General features: G+C 42.2%; 1 long non-coding RNA gene across 1 annotated transcript in view; it reads left to right on the forward strand.

The window, feature by feature from the left end:
- The window catches only part of LOC142293879 (uncharacterized), a 35691-nt gene extending 16340 nt beyond the window's left edge, over positions 1-19351 (forward strand). Inside the window, exons 2-3 of the long non-coding RNA XR_012751297.1 lie at positions 1518-1708; positions 19210-19351. This is a non-coding gene — a long non-coding RNA (uncharacterized LOC142293879). The remainder of the gene's footprint in view (positions 1-1517; positions 1709-19209) is intronic.
- Positions 19352-20116: the final 765 nt, after the last annotated feature.

Below are 20116 nucleotides of genomic sequence, written 5' to 3' on the forward strand. Positions count from 1 at the left end.
AGGGGCCAAATAATATTGCACGCCCCAATTTTCAGTTTATTATTTTTTATAAAAGTTTAAAATAAGCAATAAATTTTGTTTGACTTCACAATTGTGTCCCACTTATTGTTGATTCTTCACCATAACATTAACATTTTTATCTTTGTTTGAAGCCTGAAATGTGGGAAAAGGTTGAAAAATTCAAAGGGGCCGAATACTTTCGCAAGGCACTGTTTATGTATGTACAGTACAGACTAAAAGTTTGGACACACCTTCTCATCTCTAGAACCACTATTAAGAGGAGACTTTGTGCAGCAGGCCTTCATGGTAAAATAGCTGCTAGGAAACCACTGCTAAGGACAGGCAACAAGCAGAAGAGACTTGTTTGTGCTAAACAACACAAGGAATGGACATTAGACCAGTGGAAATCTGTGCTTTGGTCTGATGAGTCCAAATTTGAGATCTTTGGATCCAACCACCGTGTCTTTGTAGAAAAGGTGAACGGATGGACTCTACATGCCTGGTTCCCACCATGAAGCATGGAGGAGGAGGTGTGATGGTGTGGGGGTGCTTTGCTGGTGACACTGTTGGGGATTTATTCAAAATTGAAGGCATACTAAAACAGCATGGCTACCACAGCATCTTGCAGCGACATGCTATTCCATCCGGTTTGCGTTTAGTTGGACCATCATTTATTTTTCAATAGGACAATGACCCCAAACACACATCCAGGCTGTGTAAGGGCTATTTGACTAAGAAAGAGAGTGATGGGGTGCTACGCCAGATGACCTGGTCTCCACAGTCACCAGACCTGAACCCAATCGAGATGGTTTGGGTGTGAACTGGACCGCAGAGTGAAGGCATAAGGGCCAACAAGTGCTAAGCATCTCTGGGAACTCCTTCAAGACTGTTGGAAGACCATTTCCGGTGACTATCTCTTGAAGGTCATCAAGAGAATGCCAAGAGTGTGCAAAGCAGTAATCAAAGCAAAAGGTGGCTACTTTGAAGAACCTAGAATATAAGACATATTCTCAGTTGTTTCACACTTTTTTTAAGTATTTCATTCCACATGTTTTAATTAATAGTTTTGAGGTTTTCAATGTGAATCTACAATTTTTAGAGTCATGAAAATAAAGAAAAATCTTTGAATGAGGTGTGTCCAAACTTTTGGTCTGTAATATATATATATATATATATATATATATATATATATATATATATATATATATATATATATATATATAATATTTTGTCAATCAGTCAGTAAATGTAATCAGCGGTTACAAATACTCCTTGAAAAGAAAAGTCCCCCTACAGTTACATTTAAACTAAAATGAACAAGGTAAGTGTTTTGTAAAAGCAGGGAGAAATGTCTGTAGCACTGAGGGATTAACAAATGGATTTACAGCAGTAAAAGTGAGACTATTCTGTACATTTGGGCACATTTGTTAGTTACCACCTGCAAACACGGTACAGAGGGGGGTTTATCAGGTATATGTTATCCTATCCTGATAATTATGTGCCCTTTTATTTGGCAGGTCTCTAAAATCAGCACAAACCCAATGAACTCAATGCATCAAAGAAAAGACCATGAGTGGGAAGGAAGTCGTCTTGCAGTGTATGGAGAAGTAATGTCACCTGGCATCTGAGCCTTCACCTAAAGTGGATGGTATATGGACAGATTAGGTCACCGTCAACCACTTTATATTCTATTCTATATGGAGATAAGGTATGCACACCAGTGACTATGTAAGGGGAATACATGTAATAGCAGAAACTGCTGTGTGAATACTGACATGAAAAATCCAATAGCTATATGTAAGAATGAAAATGTGAAAATGGAATCTGCATTACTGCCATGAACATATGAATCAAGAGAAATTTAGCTACTGAATTGATCAATGCAACAGAGCCCCAACACTACGCCAAAGTATTTCTCTACGTTTATATTCTATTGATCGGGCCTGATAGTACGTTCCAACCTCATGCAATCTCTATGGCTGCATTTATAATTCTGCTCTTTTTTAATTACATCTTTAGCAGCTCTGAATGTAAATATAGAGTGGAGAACTTGGAAGGTCCTAGGCTTCAAATAATGGGATCATGAAATATTGCTATAAAATGTGGACACCCCCACCCTTCACTGCCCTAGGCAGCCAGGGAAAGTGATGTACCTATTTGTAACATTTAACTATCAGGCCTGATGACATTATCCATCAGTATACAACACCACCGGGGATAATGACATTAAAATGAGAATGAAAATTAGAATTAAAATTAGAATGGATGATAACTTGCTGATTGGTTAGGTCACCCACCTATCCAGAGTATAGGGCTCTGAAATGTCCTCTGGGCGACCACCACTCCATTCTCTATGGGACTACCAGTGATAGGAGTGCAGATCTTTTGATATCTCCATCTCCATCCCATCCCATAGAAAATAGAGGAGTTGTTGCACATGTGTACCCACCAATCCCTTCCTAATCCCCTAGTCATAATTGATGGGGGTCCCAACTTTAAGACCCCACTGATCTGCAAGCTATCAGCACCAGGGAAGCATGCAGTAACATTGACATTACCAGGGGTTCTGATGTTTACTCTCAAAATAAACCAGGTCAACAAAAGAGTAACAATAATGAAGAGGGGAGCTCTATCCTGGCTGAGGGTCACTGGCTTTTCTGCTTCATTCCATGTGTGTGCTTATTTTGTGCTCCCGATGCAGTGTGTGACGCTTACAATGATGTCCAATGTTATATCCATCTACGCTGCTGATCCTTGTCATAGATGACGAGGATCATTGACACACACAAGTCATTGACACACACAAGTCTCTTTATGAAACAACTCAGGAACAGGTTAATTGTAGTTCATCAGTTCTTTACTTCAGACAGAGAGCCCCTCTCATGCTGACGCCGCTCTCTCGGGCATTTCTAACTTGCTTGCACTCGCTCTGGGCTTCTGCCTTCCAGCAGCCTAGTCCAATACCTGCTTCTTCCTCGTAATCTTTCCTATCAGCTTCCGTGTCTCACTCAGGCCCTCAGATGACTTACTAGTTCCTGACCAGTTCAGGGTTCTGCTGACGGTCTCCATACCCCAACGTCCCACCGATTTTAAGGATGCTCTACAGCCCGTCTGCAGGGTGAGGTCTCGACACATGGGACAATTCCTTCCGTCCCAGATAGGCTCTCCCTTCTGGCCCTGTCCGCTCACTTGGACCTCTGCAGCTTCACTCACTGACTCACTTTCCTGCCTTCCTCATATTCCTATACTCACTCCTGCCTCTCTGTCTCCCTGGTTACAACTATTTGCACCTGTTCCTGTTCTATCCTAACAAGCTCAATAAGCGCGCGTTCTAAGAAGTGACCTGTCACTTCTTTCCTGCGCTTTGCCTGCATGCGTCGCTCTGTCTATGGGAGGGGCTGCAGTCAGAGCGCATGGAATCGGCTTTTTTTTTTTCATTACGGACTGTTTCTGCAGCGATTTGAAGCGCACGTATGCTGTTCAAATCGCTGCAGAAATTTCTGCAGGGACAGTACGCAACGTGCGCACATAGCCTAACTACCACCTACACCCTAGTCCTGCACAGGGGCGGATTAAGGGAAACCAGGGCCCCGGGCTGTTCAGGACCTGTGGGCCCCTCCATCCCTACACACGGGTCATGTGACGGGTCAATCATCATACACCTGAAACATCATTTCTGAAAAATAGTTGGCGAAACTATAACCTAAAAAGCATCCACTTATCTAATAAATATCCCCTTCAGCTAAAAAAAAAAAAACACTAAGGCATAGTATTGAACAGTCCAACTTTAATCTGTAAATAAGACTATTGCCAAAAAAAAATGAAAAAAAACTGAGCAAAAACACCCTGTGTGAACATAGTTTAACAAATACTGAAGTAAAAAAACTCATCAAATTCTCAGCGTGTACACGAGGCCTTACAAATACTGAGGTAAAATCTGAGCAAAAGCTGCAGCTTGTTATTAGCATGTATTAACATTAAACCAAATAAAAAAAACCACAAAGAAAAAAAACTGCAAAAACGCCCTATGTGAACATACCTTAAATACTAAGGTAACAAAAACTCTAATACTGAACGTGTGCACAAGGCCTTGGACCATGTGCACACACTGAGTATTTGGTGAGTTTTTTACCTCATTATTTGTAATGCATTGTCTGCACGTTCAGCATTTGATGAGTTTTTTTACCTCCGTATCTGTAAAAAAATACTGAGGTAAAAAAACCTCACCAAATACTCAATGTGTGCACATGGCCTTATTGTAGTAGTTAAAATATATGGGTTTGGGATTGGTGTGGGCAAATGTCCCTGCCCTTTAGGGCTGCTTCTCACTTGCGAGTTTCTCGCAGTAGAGCAATGCGGGAAAATCTCGCATTGGAATCGGACACATGTTAGTGAATGATTTAGCTCTCATCTGCGATTTTTTTTCTCAGTCCAAATCGGACTGAGAAAAAAATCGCAGCATGCTGCTTTTTTGCGAGTCTCTACTGCGAGTCTCTCCAATGCAAGTCTATGGGAGCGTGTAAAAAATCGGATGTCACGGGATGGCACTCACACCATCCTAGTGACATCCGATTTTCTAAATACATTTCTCGCATGTTTCCTAAAACACTGGAAAGGAGTGATGTCTCCCAATGTCTGTCAATCACTATTCTCTGTCAGTCGGTCTCTCCCTCTCGGTCTCTATTCTCTCTCTGTCGGTCCGTCACTATCTCTGTCCCTCTCTCACAGTCTGTCGGTCAGTTTCCCCCCCTCTCTCATACTCACCGATCCGCGGCGCGGCACTGCACGGCATTCACACTGCTGCGGCGGCTTTTACTATTTTGAAAAAGCCAGCCGCTCATTAAACAATCTCGTATTCCCTGCTTTCCCCGCCCACAGGCGCCTATTATTGGTTGCAGTGAGACACGCCCCCACGCTGAGTGACAGGTGTCTCACTGCAACCAATCACAACAGCCGGTGGGCGGGTCTATACTGTGCAGTGAAATAAATAAATTAATTTAAAAAAATGGCGTGCGGTCCCCCCCAATTTTAATACCAGCCAGATAAAGCCATACGGCTGAAGGCTGGTATTCTCAGGATGGGGAGCCCCACGTTATGGGGAGCCCCCCAGCCTAACAATATCAGCCAGCAGCCGCCCAGAATTGCCGCATACATTAGATGCGACAGTTTTGGGACTGTACCCGGCTCTTCCCGATTTACCCTGGTGCGTTGGCAAATCGGAGTAATAAGGAGGTAATGGCAGCCCATAGCTGCCACTAAATCCTTGATTAATCATGTCAGGCGTCTATGAGACACCCCTAATGATTAATCTGTAAATTACAGTAAATAAACACACACACACATGAAAAAATCATTTATTAGAAATAAAAAACACAAATTCCCTCATTACCAATTTATTAACCCCGACAAACCCTCCATGTCCGGCGTAATCCACGGACCTCCAGCGTCGCTTCCAGCATGAAGGTGACAGGAGCTGCAGCAGACACCGCCGCTCCGGTCACCTCCATGCAGCAACTGAGGTGAGTAGCGCGATCTGCTGAGCTGTCACTGAGGTTAATCGCGGCCACCGCTGGATCCAGTGACAGCGGGTAACCTCAGTGACAGCTCAGCTGATCGCGATACTCATCTCAGTTGCTGCGTGGAGGTGACCGGAGCGGCGGTGTCTTCTGCAGCTCCTGTCACCTTCATGCTGGAAGCGACGCTGGAGGTCCGTGGATTACGCCGGACATGGAGGGTTTGTCGGGGTTAATAAATTGGTAATGAGGGAATTTGTTTGTGATTTTTATTTCCAATAAATGATTTTTTCATGTGTGTGTGTGTTTATTTACTGTAACTCACAGATTAATCATGGAGGGTGTCTCATAGACGCCTGACATGATTATTCTAGGATTTAGTGGCAGCTATGGGCTGCCATTAACTCCTTATTACCCCGATTTGCCAACGCACCAGGGTAAATCGGGAAGAGCCGGGTACAGCCCCAGAACTGTCGCATCTAATGTATGCAGCAATTCTGGGCGGCTGCTGACTGATATTGTTAGGCTGGGGGGCTCCCCATAACGTGGGGCTCCCCATCCTGAGAATACCAGCCTTCAGCCGTATGGCTTTATCTGGCTGGTATAAAAATTTGGGGGGGACCGCACGCCATTTTTTTAAATTAATTTATTTATTTCACTGCACAGTATAGACACGCCCACCGGCTGCTGTGATTGGGTGCAGTGAGACACCTGTCACTCAGCGTGGGGGCGTGTCTCACTGCAACCAATCATAGGCGCCTGTGGGCGGGGAAAGCAGGGAATACGAGATTGTTTAATGAGCGGCCGGCTTTTTCAAAATAGTAAAAGCCGCCACAGCAGTGTGAATGCCGTGCAGCGCCGCGCCGGGGATCGGTGAGTATATGACATGAGAGAGGGCTGCTAACTTCAGTCACTCAGGGGATTAGCGGTCACCGGTGAGTCCTTCACTGGTGACCGCTAATCAGGACGCGGCACAGACAGAGCCGCAGCATGACAATGAAGTCGGGTGAAGTTCACCCGAGTTCATTCTGATTGTGCGGCTCTGTCTGTGTCTGCTGTCATCTGCCATTAAGCTCTGCTGCATGGCTGTCTGTGTCTGCTGTCAGCGGCCATGTAGCAGCGCTGAATGGCAGATGACATAGTAAAAAATACGCATTACACACGCTAGTAAAATCATTAATTTATTCAGAAAAAGCATCTCACTTGCATTGCACTCGCACCTAACGTGAACTAAAATCAGCCGAGTATTTTTCAGCCCAGTCGGACCGATTTTACTCGCATAGATGTGTTTCCAGCCTTACACTGTGTGCGCCCCTCCATTATATCCACTACATACATCATGATACATGCAGAATATCCTGATGGAGGGGCAGGGCCGCCATCAGTGCATTACTACTGTGCCTGGTGTAGGGGGCCTGGTGAAGAAAAGGGGCCCGGACAGGCCCAGGGTAATTACTTAGCTTTATTAAGCCCTCGGCAGGACAGGCCCCTCCTCTTCACCAGGCCCCAGTCACAGCCGCAGCAGAGGGGACCCGCAGTGTCGCTTCACTTCCTTACATGACTAATTTGCATGCGACGGGGCGGAGCATGCAAATTAGCCATGTGGTGGAGTGGAGGCAGGGTCATTGGAGCAGGGCGCCGGCGCGTCATCGCTGTGCCTTGCAGCAGTGTGGCAGTGTGGTGATATGATCACCCTGCGACCTCATTACACTCCTGCAAATAACAGTGGCAGAAGTGGCGAGGACGAGGCAGCCAGCGGGACAGGTAAGCGCTGTGAGCTGAACACAATTGCCGGGAGAAGGGGGGGTTCGCTCAGGGGGGGACCACTGATCTCAGACCGAGGGGGGGGCGCTGATCTCAGACCGGGGGGGGGGGGGGCGCTGATCTCAGACCGGAAAGGGGGCGCTAATCTCAGCCCGGGGGGTTAGGGGGCCCACTGATCTCAGATGGGGGGGGGGCGCTGATCTCAGACCGGAGTGGCGGGGGGCGCTGATCTCAGACTGGGGGGGCCTGCCGACCCCAGCCCCGGTCTTGCCTCAGCTAGATGCGCGGTAGGGCGCTGAAATGCATCACGGGCAGGTGAGTATAATGTGTTATGTGCTGTCTGTAGGTGTTGTGTGCTGTCTGGATGTGTTATGTATAAGATGTGTGTGGCCTGTATAGTGTGCAATATGTAGCTGTCTGTCTGTCTATGTATACTATCTGTGTATTCTATTAATCAAAAAATACCTCAAAAAGGAATAGGTGCCTCTTTTTCACATTAAAAAATAATTTTTTATTCAGAAATTTTGGTTAAAATTACATCAAATGCATATTTATAAATACTAATAAAAGGACTGGATCAAATGCCCATAATACAGCAGCAGCGGTTAAACCAAAAATTACAACCTTTTAATTATTAGACCAACCAATATGTAATATAATTCTGATGTTTTTCAAGAAATAAAGCTTAAAGTGCAAAGTGCTTTTTCATTATAAAAAACACCAAACAATTGTATAAAGGAAGGCATTTAAGTAAAAAACCATTATAATGCAAGTGCCAATAGACCGCAATGAATATTGCTAAGTACAAAATACCTTAGGGATGGTCAGGGTTGTTAGGTATGCCGCAATATATCCCGACGCGCGTTTCAGCGTACTTTCTTGATCCCCTGAAGAAAGTACGCTGAAACGCGCGTCGGGATATATTGCGGCATACCTAACAACCCTGACCATCCCTAAGGTATTTTGTACTTAGCAATATTCATTGCGGTCTATTGGCACTTGCATTATAATGGTTTTTTACTTAAATGCCTTCCTTTATACAATTGTTTGGTGTTTTTTATAATGAAAAAGCACTTTGCACTTTAAGCTTTATTTCTTGAAAAACATCAGAATTATATTACATATTGGTTGGTCTAATAATTAAAAGGTTGTAATTTTTGGTTTAACCGCTGCTGCTGTATTATGGGCATTTGATCCAGTCCTTTTATTAGTATTTATAAATATGCATTTGATGTAATTTTAACCAAAATTTCTGAATAAAAAATTATTTTTTAATGTGAAAAAGAGGCACCTATTCCTTTTTGAGGTATTTTTTGATTAATATTATAATTTAAGGTGTTGTATACGAAATTTTTGATTATTTTTTTTTTTTTTTTATCTGTGTATTCTGTCTGTCTGTGTATTCTGTCTGTATATACTGTTTGTCTGTGTATACTGTCTTTCTGTGTATACTATCTGTATGTATATACTATCTGTCTAACTGTGTATACAGTCTGTATACTATCTGTCTGTGTATACTGGCTGTGTATACGATCTGTCTGTGTGTATACTGTCTGTGCGTATACTGTCTGTGTATACTATCTGTCTGTGTTTTTGCCAAAAATCTCAAAAAAAATTTTATAATAAGTACAGTTTGGAATGTTTAGTGCTGAAGTGCACATTTGGTGCTGGCTTTTTGTTTTTTCTTCACTGAATTGGTCGGTGGTTGACCTCCACCTTGCTATGCACCCCAATTTGGGATGTATTCCATCTGTCTAGATTTTGGCGGTTGGTGACTGTTCACATTAAGTCATCAGGCTTTGTCCACAGGCTATTGACTTCATGCAGCATTTGCTTGGACCTGTCCCGCCCACAGCCATGACTCAGTCATGGGTACGGGATTGAAATAGACCAGGTGAGTGCTGCTAGGAGCAGTTCTACTATTCATATGTGAGGCCGTATGGCACATTTTATAAAAATATTTTAGTGTAGGACTGCCTCTAATGAGATTTGCCGTGACGTGGCGAGGCAGCTCAAGAAATTGCAATTTTTTGCCAAAAATCTCAAAATTTTTTTTATAATAAGTACAGTTTGGAATGTTTAGTGCTGAAGTGCACATTTGGTGCTGGCTTTTTGTTTTTTCTGTCTGTGTATACAGTCTGTCTGTGTAAACAGTCTGTGTGTATACTGTCTGTGTGTATACTGTCTGTGTATACAGTCTGTCTGTGTATACAGTCAGTCTGTGTATACAGTCTGTCTGTACTGTCTATACTGTTTGTCTGTATACTGTCCGTCTATCTGTGTATACTGGCTGTGTATACTATCTGTCTGTGTATACTATCTGTCTGTGTATACAGTCTGTGTGTATACTGTTTGTGTATACTGTTTGTATACTGTCCGTCTATCTGTGTATACTGTCTGTGTATACTATATGTCTGTGTAAACAGTCTGTCTGTATACAGTCTGTGTGTATACTGTCTGTGTGTATACTGTTTGTCTGTATACTGTCCGTCTATCTGTGTATACTGGCTGTGTATACTATCTGTCTGTGTATACTATCTGTCTGTGTATACAGTCTGTGTGTATACTGTTTGTGTATACTGTTTGTATACTGTCCGTCTATCTGTGTATACTGTCTGTGTATACTATATGTCTGTGTAAACAGTCTGTGTGTATACAGTCTGTGTGTATACTGTTTGTCTGTATACTGTCCGTCTATCTGTGTATACTGGCTGTGTATACTATCTGTGTATACTATCTGTCTGTGTATACTGTCTGTGTGTATATTGTCTGTGTGTATACTGTTTGTGTATACTGTTTGTATACTGTCCGTCTATCTGTGTATACTGGCTGAGTATACTATCTGTGTATACTGTCTTTCTGTGTATGCTATCTGTATGTATATACAGTCTGTATACAGTCTGTGTAAACTATCCTTCTATCTGAGTATACTGTCTGTTTATACTGTCTGTGTGTATACTGTCTGTGTGTGTACTGTCTGTGTGTGTATACTGTCTGTCTGTGTGTATACTGTCTGTCTGTGTATACTATCTGTGTATAAAATCTGTCTGTCTGTGTATACTGTCTATGTATACTGTCTGTGTATACTGTCTCTGTGTATACTGTCTCTGTGTATACTGTCTCTGTGTATACTGTCTGTGTGTGTGTATACTGTCTGTGTGTATACTGTCTGTGTGTATACTGTCTGTGTGTATACTGTCTGTGTGTATACTGTCTTTCTGTGTATATTGTCTGACTGTATATATAGTCTGTCTGTGTATACAGTGTGTCTGTGTATACAGTCTGTCTGTGTGTATACACTTCTGTGTGTATAGTCTGGGTGTATACTGTCTGTCTGTGTATACTACTATCTGTGTATACTGCCTGTGTGTACTGTTTGTGTATACTGTCTGTCTGTGTATACTGTCCGTCTATCTGTGTATACTGTCTGTGTATACTATCTGTCTGTCTATAGAAAACATAGGGCAGTATATATGGACTTCATCAAAGATAAAAGGCAACAACTTCAAAAAGCATATATATGAAAACGGAGACAGAAGTCTTTAAATTTGCCTGATGAACACTATACCCCATAATCACATAGTCACCAATCAACAGCGCTAGTGCACATTAAAAAAAAAAAAGTTTTTTTATTTTTAATTGGTCAGACACAAAGTATAACAGGGGTATAGACAATAACAGTGTTTTAGAGCAGGTTAAGACAGAGAGAGGCGATTAAATCCCCATGTGAAGCCGCATGTTGCAAAGGTACATGTCGCAGTTCCAAGGGGCTGGGATGTGCACCATACTGATGCTGCACATCCCAGCCCCTTGGAACTGTGACAGGTGCCGCAAATCCTATGGTATTAAGGCAGGTATATAAAGCCCACTTTCCCCTGGTTGTCCACGGTCCCCCGAGGAAGTCATTTGCACGAAACACATGTTGGGACTGCTCCCCATGTGTCCCCGCATGTGCCCTTACTTACTCTGGTAAGCCCCACTCTGGTTTTTGCGCTGTGGTGATGTTACATGTAATTGCTGGCTTAATATGTATTGACATTTACTTTTGTGATCCTGTCCTGTATATTATCCTTCTGGAAGTCAGCTGGCTATTCTGAATGTTTTCACTTGATGACCCAGCGCTCACCACTGTGGGGAATTAAGTGTACCACCTATATCATTGTACAGTGGTACCTTGCTTAACGAGAACAATCCGTTCTGGGACTGTGCTTGTTAATCAAGGTACTCGTTCAGCAGAGCAAGATTTCCAATAGGAAATCATTGCAATGCTGACGATCCGTTCCACAACTTCTAAAATGTCCCATCCTGGTCCCCTATTCTATTATTCCACACATGCACAAACACACACACACACACACACAAACTCACACAAACACACATGCACGCACGCACATATTATATGCTCACCTTACCTTCCGTTCCATCGCCGGTCTGCTGGGACTTGCTGTTCTCTGGTACGGGGCCGGGCTGTGTAACGCGTTACCATAACGACGAGGCAGGAAGTTCCCGGCCAGAGCGCTGACGTCAAAGGCAGAGCCACTTGCCTCTGATTGGCCAGCGCTCTGCCTTTCATTAGCAATGACAGGAAGTTCCTCCCTCGTCGCTATGGATGCCGATGTGCAGCCTGGAGTGGAGCGGAGCGGCGCACTACAGCACCCAGGAGGCCGGTGATGAAACGAAAGGTAAACATATTATGTTATATTATATGCTCACCTTACCTTCCGTTCCATTGCAAGCCTCCTGGGTCTTGTAGTTCACCGCGAGGACGTCGCAATGTACCCGGGAACTACAAGAACCATGAGGCTGGCGGTGGAACGGAAGGTAAGGTGAGCATAATACTGTATGTATGTGCGTGCGTGTGTGTTTATGTGTACATGTGTGTGTTTGTGTGGACTGCAAGTGCGGGTTAGAGCGCGGTGGATGGACGAAACCGGAAGTGTGAGCGGTGAGGATTTTGTTCGCACAGCAAAGCTTTCTCGTAAACCGGGTTACAAATTTACAGAAAGCTTTGCTTGTTAAGCGTAATTCTCGTTAAGAGGGTTACTCGTTATGCGAGGTTCCACTGTATGTACCTTTGCAACATGGGGCTTCACATGGGGATTTAATCGCCTCTCTCTGTCTTAACCTGCTCTTAAAACACTGTTATTGTCTATACCCTTGTTATACTTAGTGTCTGACCAATTAAAAATAAAAAACTTTTTTTTAATGTGCACTAGCGCTGTTGATTGGTGACTATGTGATTATGGGGTATAGTGTTCATCAGGCAAATTTAAAGACTTCTGTCTCCGTTTTCATTTCTGTCTGTCTATGTATACTGTCTATGTGTAAAAAGAGAGGGAGCCAGCACTGCTTGAGAATGGCATGCAAACAATTAAAAGTGAAAATTCACATATTCCAACTGTACTATAATGCAAAATGAGATTTTTAGCAAATAATTGATCGATTTTTTGAGCTTCCCTGCCACGTTACGGCAAATCTCAATAGAGGGGTCCTACTCTATATTTTGTCTGTCTATCTGTGTATACTGTCTGTTTGTACATCCTATCTGTCTGTCTGTACATCTATCTGCACATCCATCTTATCTATCTATACAAAATTGCATGTGCTTCATTATGAAAGTACAATAGTACAGAGTACAATCGTTTATATTTTTTTTACTGTGTGGCGTGGTGGGGGGGCTATATACCAGGATGGGGGCTTTATACCACAATGGAGGGCTATATACTAGGATGAGGGGCTATATAACAAAATGGAGTGCTATATACCAGGATGGGGGAGATATATACCATGATGGGGAGATATACCATGATGGGGTTATGTTGGGGATATATGATAGAGGACATATATACTAGGATGGGACCATATATACCAGGATATAGCCATGATGGGGTTATGCATCAGGATGTGGCCATGATGTGGACATATTTACCAGGATGGGGGACATATTTACCAGGAAGCGGCCCAGGATGGGGGACATTAGTACAGGATGTGGGACATTTTATGTGTTTATAACATTTAGAATGCTACATTGGCCCATACATCTAACGGGGGGGGGGGGCAGGCTCAAACTCTGCATCGGGGCCCATCAGTCTGTAGTTACGCCACTGATCACGGCTCTCTGCTTAAGGGAGCTTTACACGCAGTGACATCACTAGCGATGTCGCTCGTGAAAGCACCCGCCCCCGTCGTTTGTGCGTCACAGGCAAATCGCTGCCCATGGTGCACAATATCGTTAGTCCCCATCACACGGACTTACCTGCCTAGTGACGTCGCTGTGGCCGGAGAACCGCCTCCTTTCTAAGGGAACGGTTCGTGCGGCGTCACAGCGACGTCACACGGCAGCCGTCCAATAGAAGTGGAGGGGCGGAGAGCAGCCAAAAGAAAGTGACGCCCACCTCGTTGCCGGAGGACGCAGGTAAGGTGTTGTTCGTCGTTCCCGGGGTGTCACACGTAGCAATGTGTGCTGCCTCAGGAATGACGAACAACCTACGTGTACAACGGCCAACGAGATATTGAAAATGAACGACGTGTCAACGATAAGGTGAGTATTTTTGATGGTTAACAGACGCTCGGAGCTGTTACACGCAACAACGTCGCTAACGACGCCGTATGTGCGTCACGAATTCCATGACCCCAATGACCTATCCTTAGATATGTAGTTGCATGTAACGGGGCCTTTAGAGAAGACGCCGTGCGACATGTGGGAGCCGGGAAGGGTGTTTTGGGTTTTTTTTCTGCAGCAGACAAATATGTCAGGAGGCTCCCAGGATGGGACATATATACCGGGAGGAGGACATATTCACCAAGAAGGGTCAGAAACCAGGCCGGGGTCCTATATACCTGCCTGTGCCCAGGAGGGGATATAATATATATATATATATAGATATATAATATATACAATCATATGAAAAAGTTTGGGCACCCCTATTAATGTTAACCTTTTTTTTATAACAAATTGGGTTTTTGCAACAGCTATTTCAGTTTCATATATCTAATAACTGATGGACTGAGTAATATTTCTGGATTGAAATGAGGTTTATTGTACTAACAGAAAATGTGCAATCCGCATTTAAACAAAATTTGACCGGTGCAAAAGTATGGGCACCCTTATCAATTTCTTGATTTGAACACACCTAACTACTTTTTACTGACTTACTAAAGCACTAAATTGGTTTTGTAACCTCATTGAGCTTTGAACTTCATAGGCAGGTGTATCCAATCATGAGAAAAGGTATTTAAGGTGGCCACTTGCAAGTTGTTCTCCTATTTGAATCTCCTATGAAGAGTGGCATCATGGGCTCCTCAAAACAACTCTCAAATGATCTGAAAACAAAGATTATTCAACATAGTTGTTCAGGGGAAGTATGCAAAAAGTTATCTCAGAGATTTAAACTGTCAGTTTCCACAGTGAGGAACATAGTGAGGAAATGGAAGAACACAGGTACAGTTCTTGTTAAGCCTAGAAGTGGCAGGCCAAGAAAAATATCAGAAAGGCAGAGAAGAAGAATGGTGAGAACCAGGGCTGTGGAGTCGGAGTCGGAGTCGTGGAGTCGGAGTCGGAGTCGGAGCTCATTTTGGTGGAGTCGGAGTCGGAGTCGGAGTCGGTATAAAATGCACCGACTCCGACTCCTAAAATATATAATAAATTGGGGACAGGAGTGCAATGCAGAATGTGCTGAATATTTTACTAAATAACAACATTTAGTATAATGCTTATATTTAAGTGAAAAATTTATTGTAGTACAATGTGAACATCAGACATTTAATTGTTTTTATGATACAATAATCAAGATATTTGGATAGAACATAAAATATTTATTGGAATACAACTTTAGAACACAAAAAAACTAATAAATTGTAAATATGTAATATATATAATATATATATATACAGTGTATATACACACACACAAGATATATATGTAATCTACTGTATATTACATAGTGTATTACATATTTACAATTTATTACAGTTTTTTGTGTTCTAAAGTTGTATTCCAATAAATATATTTTATGTTCTATCCAAATATCTTGATTATTGTATCATAAAAATTATTAAATGTCTGATGTTCACATACACATATTCATGTACTACAATAAATTTTTCACCTAACTATAAGCAATATATGTAGGAGTCGGAGTCGGAGCCGGAGTCGGAGTCGGAGCCGGAGTCGGAGTCGGTGCAAGAGAATTTGAGGAGTCGGAGTCGGAGTCGGAGTCGAAGGTTTGGCTTACCGACTCCACAGCCCTGGTGAGAACAGTCAAGGACAATCCACAGACCACCTCCAAAGACCTGCAGCTTCATCTTGCTGCAGATGGTGTCAATGTGCATCGGTCAACAATACAGCGCACGTTGCACAATGAGAAGCTGTATGGGAGAGTGATGCGAAATAAGCCGTTTCTGCAAGCACGCCACAAACAGAGTCACCTGAGGTATGCAAAAGCACATTTGGACAAGCCAGTTACATTTTGGAAGAAGGTCCTGTGGACTGATGAAACAAAGATTGAGTTGTTTGGTCATACAAAGAGGCGTTATGCATGGAGGCAAAAAAACACGGCATTTCAAGAAAAGCACTTGCTACCCACAGTAAAATTTGGTGGAGGTTCCATCATGCTTTGTGGCTTTGTGGCTAATGCCGGCAGCGGGAATCTTGTTAAAGTTGAGGGTCGCATGGATTCAACTCAGTATCCGCACATTCTTGACAATAATGTGCAAGAATCAGTGACGAAGTTGAAGTTACGCAGGGGATGGATATTTCAGCAAGACAATGATCCAAAACACCGCTCCAAATCTACTCAGGCATTCATGCAGAGGAACAATTACAATGTTCTGGAATGGCCATCCCAGTCCCCAGACCTGAATATCATTGAAAATCTGTGGGATGATTTGAAGCGGGCTGTCCATGCTCCGCGACCATCAAACTTAACTGAACTGGAATTGTTTTGTAAACAGGAATGGTCAAATCTACCTTCATCCAGGATCCAGGAACTCATTAAAAGCTACAGGAAGCGACTAGAGGCTGTTATTTTTTGCAAAAGGAGGATCTACAAAATATTAATGTCACTTTTATGTTGAGGTGCCCATACTTTTGCACCGGTCAAATTTTGTTCAAATGCGGATTGCACATTTTCTGTTAGTACAATAAACCTCATTTCAATCCAGAAATATTACTCAGTCCATCAGTTATTAGATATATGAAACTGAAATAGCTGTTGCAAAAACCCAATTTGTTATAAAGAAAAAAGGTTAACATTAATAGGGGTGCCCAAACTGTAAGGCTGACAAAAACAACCCTCCATTGACTACTTCCACATTACCTGTAACATGAGGCTGTACAATCAGGTATTGTTTATATACTTATTGTGCATTCTATTATCAGTGCCCTGATCCTTCATTGGGGATATGTACAGGATTATTATGTCCATCCCCTTATTTCTTCCATTCTTTTTCTCTTGATACTTGTGTTTTTAACCTTTGTTTTTGTCAACCTTATATGTTTTGTATCAATAAAAGCCATGTTTATATATAAATAGCTGGGTGTGCACATGTTTACTTGGCAGCTTTTTTCTTCTCATGTTATAATTTCATTTATTTTTTTTTGCATAGTTTTTAGCACCCCCCCCCCTTTATTTATATTTATTACATTGTGGTGCCGACTACCTCTTTTTTAACAAAGTGTTGCAAGTAGCAGTGTGTGTGAGGGGGAGGGGGTATTATACAAAGGGGGCAGTGTGTGTGGGGATATTATACATAGAGGCAGTGTGGGAGAGATATTATGGAGAGGAGTGGTGTAAGCGGTGTACTATTAATTTTCTGTGGGAAACAACTGCAAGGGTGCTAACACTTTTGGCCATGACTGTATATACAGTATGTTTGTGTGTGTGTATGTTTGGTGTGTATATATATGTGCGCGGCTCTCTGCACTGTGACATGTAGCTGCAGTACACATCGGGTTAATTAACCCGATGTGTACTGTACCTAGGAGAGCAAGGAGCCAGCGCTAAGCGCGGCTCCCTGCTCTCTGCACATGTAGCACAGCGACGTTATGATCGCTGCTGCGTCGCTGTGTTTGACAGCTAAGCAGCGATCATAACAGCGACTTACAAGGTCGCTGTTACGTCACAGAAAATGGTGACGTAACAGCGACGTCGCTGTCGCTTAGTGTGAACCCAGCTTTACCTCCAACCTTCCACAGTCCACCATCACGCTTGGAAAATCTTCAATTCTGCAAACACCAATCAATATTAACCGCTAGTCGTCATTTTGACAGCCCGAAAAAAGCTGCATGCACCGTTTTTCAGGTCATCAAAATGATGAGCCCCAGTCAGAATCGTCACCCATATATCTAATATATAAAGCTGAGTGTGTATATATGTGTCTGTATATGTATTGTGTGTGTATATGTATGTCCACTAAAGGAATCCGCACCGTCACATTTACAATTACGATATTTTACACAGACACCCCATTTAACTCAGGGAACATCATAGACTATGTTTTGAGGGGAAAATTTAACCCCATGCTATAGTTATTCGCTAAAAAACCTCCTTCCATTAAAGTCAATGGAGCTTGAAGCTACAGGTCATTAATAGGAGCTGTGATTGGTTGCTATAGGCAACTAAGGACATTGTTAGTATAAGAAGCTTATGTGTAAGGTAATATGATATCAGTGGAGAGACGGACAGAAAAGGAAAGAGACAGAGACAGCCAGGGAAAGAGACAGACAGACTGCCAGGCAGGGAAAGAGACAGAGTAAAGGGATAAACCTGGCTCAACTACCTTAATACAGGTGCTCTGGAGAAGGAGAATCAATATACAAAAAAATATACTCCGGCACACTTATAGGAATGATGAAAGATGCAAATTGGTGCTCAAAACCATGTATTTAATTTTGATGTTTTCATGGAAGACATTGACATTGTCCTGTCCGACGTTTCAACCCTGTGGGTTTTTGTCAAGGACTTTTGTCTATAGATATAGGGAATGTTTCACAAGGGGCACCGAAAGGTGATAGTTCTCAGAGAGACCATGGAGTTTCTGTGAGTGCCTTTTGCTGTATGTGTGAGACAATAGCAAGTGTTGCATAAAAGGGCCAGGTGTGTGGACACCTTATATGTTGAGTAAATACTCACAAATATCATATATAATGTATGATATTGGAGGTACGTGGTACCTGTATTAGAACAGTCAGAGGTGTGGCTCAGACAGTGTCGTTTCGCTGTCTTCTTCGGGGGGCCGTGGTGTGATATGACACACCCCCCCCCCCCCGAAGAAGACAGCGAAACGTGCGCGTCGGGGTACGTTTTCCTCGGGTTCCACGCAACTAATGTGGGTGAGTGTAGGACGGAGTTTGCATAATAATGTTATGACACTGTCTATATCTACCTGTCCGTTCTGAAGTAGTATTTGGTCCCGTGACCTGTCTCCATGATATATTTTGTCCTCTATATATAACTGCAGCCTTGCACTATATGTTAACGTCCGTATAATTGGATATATTATGTATTATGTGCTGCGTTGTTGGGACAATTCTTGATTGTATTTACTGGAGTTTTTTCAGGTCATGGCACTATTTATTTTTGACACTACTCCCCATATGGGAGGTGGACCCATGTGTGTAACATCAGTGAAACCCCTATGAGCCTGATCATTGTTTGATGTAATTCTTTTTGGTACTGTATTTTATGTCACTTTTTTACTATTGATTCTATCTACTAAAACACTTGTTATATTTTTGCAAAAAAAAGTTGTGTTGATGCATTTCTTGATTTACTGGTCTTTTTAGTGACCATGACTACTTTTCCCTTGGTTCTCCCAGTATGCATAAATATTTCTAAGGTGTAGTCTTTTTATAATGTTGTATTTGGTGTCACATCTTGCCCTCACCCTCATAATTTATACCATTATAAATCCTGTTTTTTTCATCACACAGACAGACGTCAGCTGAGTCACAGCTCCTGGCAGAAAACTTGGGCCAGTCCTGGAGAGTCTCGGTTATCTGTCATCTGAAGGATTATTTCTCCAGCATGTACAAAAGACCCAAGATAGGACTGGCGATAGAAACATTTGGTTTTATGTTTTGTTTTGTAAATAGTTTATGTAGTTTATAAACTTATTTGGTTTTATGTTTTGTTTGTTTTTGTAAATATAGAAGTTTATGTAGTTTATAAACTTATTTGGTTTTGTTTTTGTAAATATAGAAGTTTATGTAGTTTTATAAACTTATTTGGTTTTGTTTTTGTAAATATAGAAGTTTATGTAGTTTATAAACTTATTTGGTTTTATGTTTTGTTTGTTTTTGTAAATAAAGAAGTTTATGTAGTTTATAAACTTGTGACTAGTGAGGGGCGGACTCGCAGATAACCGTGACCGGCGGGTCCGTGTTATCTGGTTTTTAAAATCGGTTCCGGTTCGAATTCTGGTCCCCATATAAATCTATGGGGATCAGAATCTGGCAATGAAAAATGTATTAATCCAAATCTTTAAAAAAAAAAAAAAAAAATATTTAATTCATATAAATTTTAAAAAACAAGCAAGCAGTGCACAGTATGGGCGAAATCACAGTGAAGTCAGATTCAAACAGAATGGTTATATATGGTAGTTATGCTGCCTCAATATAGGTAATGAAATACGGGAAAGATTTTTAACTATAGTGCATCCAGTAATTAAATAGTTAAACTTCCAATGAATTGGTTTGCACAAAGTCCTTAATAAGGTATAACGTGTATTTCTCCCTTTAATGGTATTACATCGGTATAAACAGCGTCTGGACGCTCAGGCGTAACACAGATCAAGCAGTTAACGGGTCAGTACTTTAATGCAACCTTAATGGTAATCAC

This window comes from Anomaloglossus baeobatrachus, chromosome 1 (assembly GCF_048569485.1).
Source record: "Anomaloglossus baeobatrachus isolate aAnoBae1 chromosome 1, aAnoBae1.hap1, whole genome shotgun sequence".
Lineage (NCBI taxonomy): Eukaryota > Metazoa > Chordata > Amphibia > Anura > Aromobatidae > Anomaloglossus > Anomaloglossus baeobatrachus.